The sequence below is a fragment of the Eschrichtius robustus genome, chromosome 4 (genome assembly GCF_028021215.1).
Source record: "Eschrichtius robustus isolate mEscRob2 chromosome 4, mEscRob2.pri, whole genome shotgun sequence".
NCBI lineage: Eukaryota > Metazoa > Chordata > Mammalia > Artiodactyla > Eschrichtiidae > Eschrichtius > Eschrichtius robustus.
Genome location: NC_090827.1, coordinates 113,056,697 through 113,065,285, shown reverse-complemented (window position 1 = coordinate 113,065,285; position 8,589 = coordinate 113,056,697).

The window sequence follows — 8,589 nt, the reverse complement described above, 5'->3', positions numbered from 1 at the left end:
GTCATAACATTATTGAAGATGTTCCTTTTGAAAAAAATGTGATATTATTGTTTCTATTTGCCATGGTTGAAATAGAAAATAAATCAGAAATTCGTTATAAAATTCCCAATTTAAGACTCTTAAATTACTCTATATCTGGTGAAGGATGCTCACACATAGAGGTGAATGTCACATTGACCTCATCCAGGTTAAGGAACATGACCTACAATGCTTTTCAAGCTCAATAAGAGTATTGCACAAGTAGAAATGATTCTACTATAAGGAAGAAAAAGAGAACAGAACACTATAATAAAGATTTCCCTATTCAGAATATATATATATATACACACACACACACACACACACACATACATATGCTACACATATTATTTATTTTTATATTCCACTTTATTATGACAGCATCTGCACCTGTTCCTGAATAAAGGCACAACTGGGGAGAAATACTGTTATGAAGCAAGTTAAAATACAAGTAAGGCTTTTCTTGTTATTTAAACGAAACTACCACCCACACAATGAATAAAGCTGAATAAAATGTTTCACAAATTTCTTAAAACCATCTAAAAGCTGACAAGATATTAATGAATTATCAGGATCAACTCAAGGAAAACTGGAAACCCAACAAGCTAAGACATCTCCCAAGCCACTTCTCTGCTAACTTTTACAATCCACAGAAGAGCACCCTCTTCTGTGGCCTGTGGAGTGCGGGGCACGGAATTCGAACCCTGGGTCTGCACAAGGAGGGGACTGAGCAGGAACCCTCCCTTGGGGACCTGAGACCCAGAACTGTGCCCCAAAGTGAGGGTGGTCGGGCCGTGGGCCACCTTCCGGGGGATTACATTCTGGGATCCAGTCATAAAATGGGACCAGAAATTAATGAAATATATGAAAAGCATATGATAGAGGGTCAGTAAAGTTGAAAATCAGCAAAGACACATAAAATCATCTAAACTCTGGCCAGACTAATTAAGAAAACAGATGGCACAAATAACCAATATTAGGGATTTAAAAAGTCACTTTAGGACCTATAGGCACTAAAAAATAATGATTTAAGAATACTTTTATAGCAATACATTTGAAAATTAGGAGGGATTAGACACATGTCTAGGAAATATAACTCTCCTGACATTGACCCAGATGTCAGAATTTTCCTGCACCCATCACAGACATTTAATTATTAACTGGGAATCTTCACTTAGAGAAAAGTTCAAGTCTAGAAGCCTTCACCAGGAAGTTCTATCAACCATCCAGGGAAGAAAGATTTCCAGCCAATCCTACATATATTTGGAGGTCTGTAATTTAACTGGCTGTATGACAATGAGTAACTCAGTAACTCACCAAAACTCTTTGGAATATAATTTTACTAAATATATATATATACACACACACACACACACACATAAAAGTGACATATATTGTTAAATATAATACATTTAACGTATTTAATATATATGTATATAATATAAATATATATATTAAAATATATTTATGCATAGTCCTGTGATCAGTATATTTCTTATATATTTATCTATGTAAATTTAAAACAAATATATATACATATTATACATACATATATATATAAAAGCAAGATAAAAAAACAGTAAACCAACGTTTTATAGCAATGTGTAAAAGGCGTACTATATCATGATCAAATTGCTTTTTTTTTTTTTGATTGTTTCTTTTTTTTTTTAACATCTTTATTGGACTATAATTGCTTTACCATGGTGTGTTAGTTTCTGCTGTATAAGAAAGTGAATCAGCTATACATATACATATATCGCCATATCCCCTCCCTCTTGCTTTTATATCAGGAACTTAAATTTGTTTCAACATTAGAAAATTGATCAATTTAATTTTACCAAATTTATTAAGTAATAGGAAAAGTCATGTCATCTCAGTAGATGCATTAAAAATCTTTCATAAAATTAAAATCCATTCATGGCAAATTTTTTTGACAAACTAAGAATAGTGTGGAATTTCTTCAATATGATAAAAACTATAGCAGGTATATTCAGTTAGTAAGATGTCCTCTGGGGGGGGGGGTAAAAAAAATTATAATAATAATACATTTTTTAAAAAGCAAAAATATTGGAAAGAAAAAAATAAGGTGGTATTATTTGCATATTATATGATTATGCGTGTAGAAAATCCAAAAGCATCTACAGTTAATTATTATAATTAGTAACAAATATTTTAACATGATTTCTGAACACAAAGTCAATTTGTACTGAGAGCAGAAGAAAAAGATTAAATTTAAATAAAGCATTTACAAGATTACTCTACCTCTGAAAAGAGTTAATTCCCCTGGCTCAGCTCCCAGCAGCTATGGGTCTGAAGTCTGTGGGTGAAGACTTCAATATGGAGGCCTTGAGGACCTTTTTTGAAGCTCTGTATCTCTGAGGTCCTGATAGACTCAAGGCCCAATGTCTAAGCAGCCACAGCTAAAACCATTACTTATTGCTTGTCCTTATTCTCTTCTTACTCTATCTGCTCCCTCACTTCCCTTTCTTGGATCATTTCCCAAATAAAGTTCCTACACCCTCATCTTTATCTCAGCCTCTGCTTTGGTGGAAATGCCAAAATACCTGAGCACCAGGAAGCACATACAAGGGTGTATACATCAACACTGCTCATAACAGATTAAAACTGGAAACCAAACCAATGATTTCCAACAGTGGGATGCATATATAACCTGGGGTGCATTTATTAAAGGCAACGTTACCCAGCAAAGGAGAAAGATTTTTCCAACCATGTGAATCTTGCAAACAAATTTTGGGAAATAAAGGCAGGACATTAAGAAAAGAATACATATGATGCTATTTCACTTATATAAAATTAGAAAGCAAGTGAAACTAAACTGTATTTTTAGGGATGTATATAGGTAGTAAAACTATGAAGGAAATCAGAACGTGATGATCAGAGACACTACAATAGTGCCCACTTCTGGAGAGAGAAAGATGACGGGAAAGGAAAGGCCTTGGGACTTTGTGATGCTGGTCATAACCTACTGAATAATGGCTTCATGGTTACATGGCAGTTCACTTCAGAATTATTGATCAGATTGCAAAATTATTTTATGGAATTTTTTCTACATGCATTATATTTTACAGTATAATAGGTTAACAAATACAATAAATTAGGAGAACCAAAGCCAGGAAAAAGAGGTAATACAGATTCTTAGCTGCTTTAAGTGGGAGTCAAATATGGAATTATTTTGTTCAGCTGAGCAAACAATGATTTTGTTTTTGAAATGATTACAGTGGCTTTGAAGTTATTTGACTGGACTGCAGGTAAGATTTCCAGTAATCTTGGCAGTGATGCTATTAGGTGAGTGTAATGATTTCCATTTAATGAATGAGGAAACTAAATCATTGAGAGGTTATCTAATAGCCCAAAGGCCAACTAGCAAACAAGTGGAAAAGAAGTAATTAAAACCCAAAATGACTCCAACACATAAATTTTCAAGCTTACCTGGGTAGCACTGAATTTGTATCCTGTTTCAAGAATCCCAACAGCCTGCATTAGTTTTTACCACCTCCCTCTCCCAGCCTAGCAGGTAACATGGAATTGTACAAAGTAAAGCCTGCCTGTGAGCATTAAAGTAGAGGAAAAAATCCTTGTGAAATGCCACACCCACAAGTAGGAGGCCTGCTCTCACCTCCTTATAAACCTAGTAACTTGGATTATTCCCTAGGAATCAGCCACAGAAGAAGGTCAATTACCGTCACTCCGGTCTAGAACTGTTCCAAGCCTCCTTGTCATTAGCGCTTTCTAAGAATAACCATCATCAGCTATATCGGTCATAAGAGTTTCTAAATAGAAGCTTCAACACATGCTTGTATTCATGATTTTATGTGACATAGACACAGAGACTAGGATTTTACGATAGGAATGTGTACAGAAGACTGGAAGACTGGATACTTGAACTGATTCTTTGTTATTTAATGGATTTGTCTATAACTCACAAATAATTTAAACTGTTTAATAAATTTGTCTATAACCACAAACATGTTTAGAAGAGAAGGGAAGGGTTGTTAGATAGCTAAATATAATATACTTCAGTGCCTTAGGAGCGCAAGAAAAACAGTTTTTTTAAAAAAAATAGAATCATATAATTTGTGAGAATTCTGTTTGTAACTACTGTTTCCAACTCATTATATGTATATATAAGCTCATATATAGAAAAAAATATATATATATAGTTGACCCTTGAACGACCTGGATTTCAACTGCATGGGTCCACTTACACAGAGATTTTTAAAAAATAAATACATACCATGGTACTACATAATCTGTGGTTGGTTGAATCTTTGGATGTGAAACTGCAGATATGGAGGGCAGACTGTGAAGTTATATGTGGATTTTTCATTGGGCAGGGTGGCACCTCTAGCTCCCCTGCATTGTTCAAGGGTCAACTGCGTATAGATAGATAGACAGGTAGAGAGCATTCTACCTGGCAATTTGCCAACAATGTTTTATTCAATCCTCATAATAATGCTAAAAGCTATGAAATACTGTTTTTAATTTAACACATATGAAATTATTTGTAAAGGATTTTGGTAAGTTGCCATGGTCATACAGTTGCTTAAGTTAAAAAAAAAAAAAAAAAACCTCCAAATCTGAGTCTTTCCAAGTCTATGGCTTTTCCAGGAGGGTGAAGAAAGGTAACATATGCAAGTTCTTAGATTCCAACCATGATATTCTTCTATTTAAACAACTACATTTATCGTTTTCTGTAGTTTAAACTTTGTCCATCATAATTTCTTTAAATCATACAGCCAAAAGCCAATACAGATTAGCACACTTAGATATTGTCTGGAAGGTGTATCCTAAACACCAGGATTAGACCAAATGATGGGTGATTACAAATGAATTATCTAGGTGCTTTATAGAATATAGATATGGAGTTCCCACTCCTGGAGATCCTGATTCTGTATAATAGGATGTGACTTGAGAATCTATATTTACAAAGGCTTCCCAGGAGATTCTGACCACAGCCAGATTTGAGAACAGTTATCCCAGTGTCACTCTTTTATATCTTTCTACCAACACATTTTCTCTTCGTTTACCCAATTAGCACCTCCACTGCTTTGCTCCTGCTCTGTCCTTGGGCTTGAGAAAGGATTGTTTCCCTAATTTCTATAGAAATCTACATAGGACCCCTTGACATTGAGCCTCTAATGGCTCTTCCTGCACCTACCTTGAACTACCTGTAGACCCTGTCACTGGTTAGCCTTAATTCACTTTGGCAGAGCCCCTTCCCAGTTTGCCTCCAACCTATCTGAAAAGAAAATTCTATTTCTCTGGAAGAAATCTTATCAAGAAGTGGACATCCTATGCTTGCGCTCTGTCTAGATAAGCAAAATTATGCAACAATCTATTTCAAATGGGGGCAGCAACTACTGGATTCTATGGAGGAAATAGGAATTGCTCCAGCTGTTGTGTAGGAAATTTGGGATTCAAACCCAGGCCTGTACAATCCCAAAGCTGGACTATTTCCATAATGTTTGACAGATAAAGGATAAAATATCTATCTATCCCCAACTATTCAGGTTAAGAAGGAGGTCATATAAATTTCCCAATGGATATAAGCAGGGTGACAAAAAATGTTTAACCACTGGAATGGCACAAATTGTGACTGAGCAGAACAGACACTGGCTGAAATGGTCAACATGGCCTTACCAGTGTGAGTCTCCATTGGACATCAGCCTTGGATATAAGTACTTTTTCTAAATAAGAAATCATAAAATGTGGAACAGTTCATGTAAGTGCAAAAAAAGATCACGCAGTAGCAGAAGAATTGATATTATTAGTTTTCTTTTCTTTCAGTCCTTATTTTTACTCTCTGTTCTAATGTTAAATAAATCAATTTTCTGCTTGGCTTTTGAAGTTAGAGTGTGTACCTTGCTTGATTTGATCATGTGCCTTGGGATTGGAGATCAAAACTCACAAAAGTTACTTATTCTGAAGAAATACAATTTGTTCTTACTTTGAAATTAATTTCATGGATTCATAATCTCTTGATTGTCGGAACAGAAAGGGAATTATTTTAAAAATGAAGGGATGGGGCAGAGAAGCCAAGGGCTCAAGATCCCAATTAACTCACTAAATAGTGAGGTGGCCAGGCCTAGACACCAGATCTGCTGACTTGCCACAATTTGCTGCTGGTTTAACAGAGAGATCATGCTTTCATTTATTTATTTATTTATCCAGTCTAGTCATTAATTTTCAAACTAATCTAGAGTACTTTCCCATCACATTTTCTAGACAGTGGCAATTTAACATGTTTGGTTTTTATTTTCCCTCGGTAAGAATCTTTCTGCATCTGAAATGTGTGTGCTGAAAAAAAATAACATAATTAGTTATCTCTGCATTATTCAGATCTTCTACTGCTGGAAAATTCTGTTCACCAAGGGAAATAATCAAACGATTCATTAATAGAAAATAAATAATGAATACAATGTAAAACAAATTCACATGCATTAGAGAAAAATTTGGAAAAATTAGTTTTTGAGTTCCAAATACTGTTTTCCATGGGTGAAATGACAAAGGGTCCTTCTAGGCAGAACCATGCCCCTGTATGGAGAAGTTATCCCTAGAGACCTCCAAGATTCTAACAAAACTAATAGTGGCGGCAATGAACACAGACAACACTATTACAAGATAACAACAAATATCAAGTTCTGAAGTTTCTTTATCTAGGTGATTTCAACATATCCTTGAGCATTCCCTGACCTCCTGAGACTGATTTAGATGTCCTACCTTCCTGTATCTGTAGCATGGCACACATCCCTACATGGCACTTCCAACAATGTAATGGAATGCTCTCATATATTGTTTGTATTCCATGATGGACTTGAATATAGGGGCTACATGTAATGGATCTTTGTGACAGAGTGTCTAATTCATATTAGGTGCTCAATAAATGTTCATTGAGTAAAGGAACAACAAAATAAATAATCAATAAATGGTCGACTTAGAGATATCAGGACTCAACTTCAAATGGACCATCCATTTGAAGGTCCCTATCCCATCTCAGCACCTGAAGCTATTGAAACAGGTGTTTTCTTACCTGATTATTCATTGTAACAATAATATAAAACTGAAGCTGAAGAATTATCATATACAAAGAGGGTGCATGAGATCTCAACCAAAACACACAACCAACATTTTTTTTTAAAGCCTAAACCATACCAAGAGAGAAAAGTGATTCCCTTCTGCATCATTGGAGCATCTGGATTCAGCCACCAATGAGCCAAAGGTTCCACTGGGTTTTTCAATTACATGAGATAAAAATTTCCTTTGGACTTAAACCAGTTTGAGCTGTGTTTCTGTTCTGTCACTTACAACCCAAAGAATCTTGATTAACATAAAGAAACATCAAGGATGGGAACCTGGCTAAGAGTTGAGTATATTCTTCCTTCCAGAGTTGAGCTTTGTGCAATGCAGAACTCACTATTTAATGGGCTGTAGAGATGCCTGAGATAAAGAAAGCAACAAGGGAGTCTCTGTACCTGGGGCTCATTGCCTGGCAGGGAATTCAGCCCTGAGTGTGTCTATAATACAAGGAAACAAAGGCATGAGACAGTGCTTCACAAACTTAAGTCACCAATATTTCATTTGGAGATGTTTTTGACATTTTCACCAGTCAATCTTATAATTATTTGCTTGTTAAATTTTTATACCATTTTAATTATACAGCATTTATGAATAATACATGCTATCATTTACTGGATACATCATATCATTTCTATTGCATTAAAATAAATGTATATAAGTAGTGAAATAAAAATGGGGTCTGTCCATGTGTCAACTAAAATCTTGTCACCTAAACCAGTGTTAGGCATCTTAAACTCACTGAAAATTTAATATCAAGGATGCACATATAAGATTCCATAGGAGTACGAAGAGAAGGTGATGGGGATACACTGTGAGCACATTTGCACTTTGAAACAATCACGCTGGCAGAAGAGGGACAGGCAGTTTGCAGGAATGAGTCTGAGGCTGTGTGATTTCTCTTAAGAAGCTACTGAAAATACTTGTGAGAATTGATCAGTGACTCTTCTAAGATGGCATTAGTGGGAATGGATCAGGAGGGGCAGATATGAGAGGTATTTAAGGGCTAGAATTATCAAGATTTGGTGCCTGTTTAGAGTGAAATGAACACACAGGAAGAGTTTGGTTAATTAGGATAATGCTTGTGTGCCATTTACCAGGGCAGGAGATCGGAAGGAAGAGAAAGCATAGGGGTGAATCAGGGGAAATTAAAAATTGTTCCTGGGGACAAAGAGCTTGACTGACTTATGGTCCAGCAGGTGGAAAGCCTTATAGACAATATAGTCTGGATTCCTGAAGATACTGTTTACAAAACCAGAACTTCAATGACAACGAGCACATCGTAAAAAAGGCTTAACCACACTATTTTTAAAATGCAAATTAAAGGGGCACTTTTAAAATTAGTACTTTTTAAAATTAAAATTCTCCAGTTCAGCAAAAGTGAAAGAAGATGGGCACTCTCACAAATGTCCGGTAGGAGTTTAAACTGGTTTAACCTTTCAGTAATGCATTTTGGCAAGGTATACCCAAAGCTGT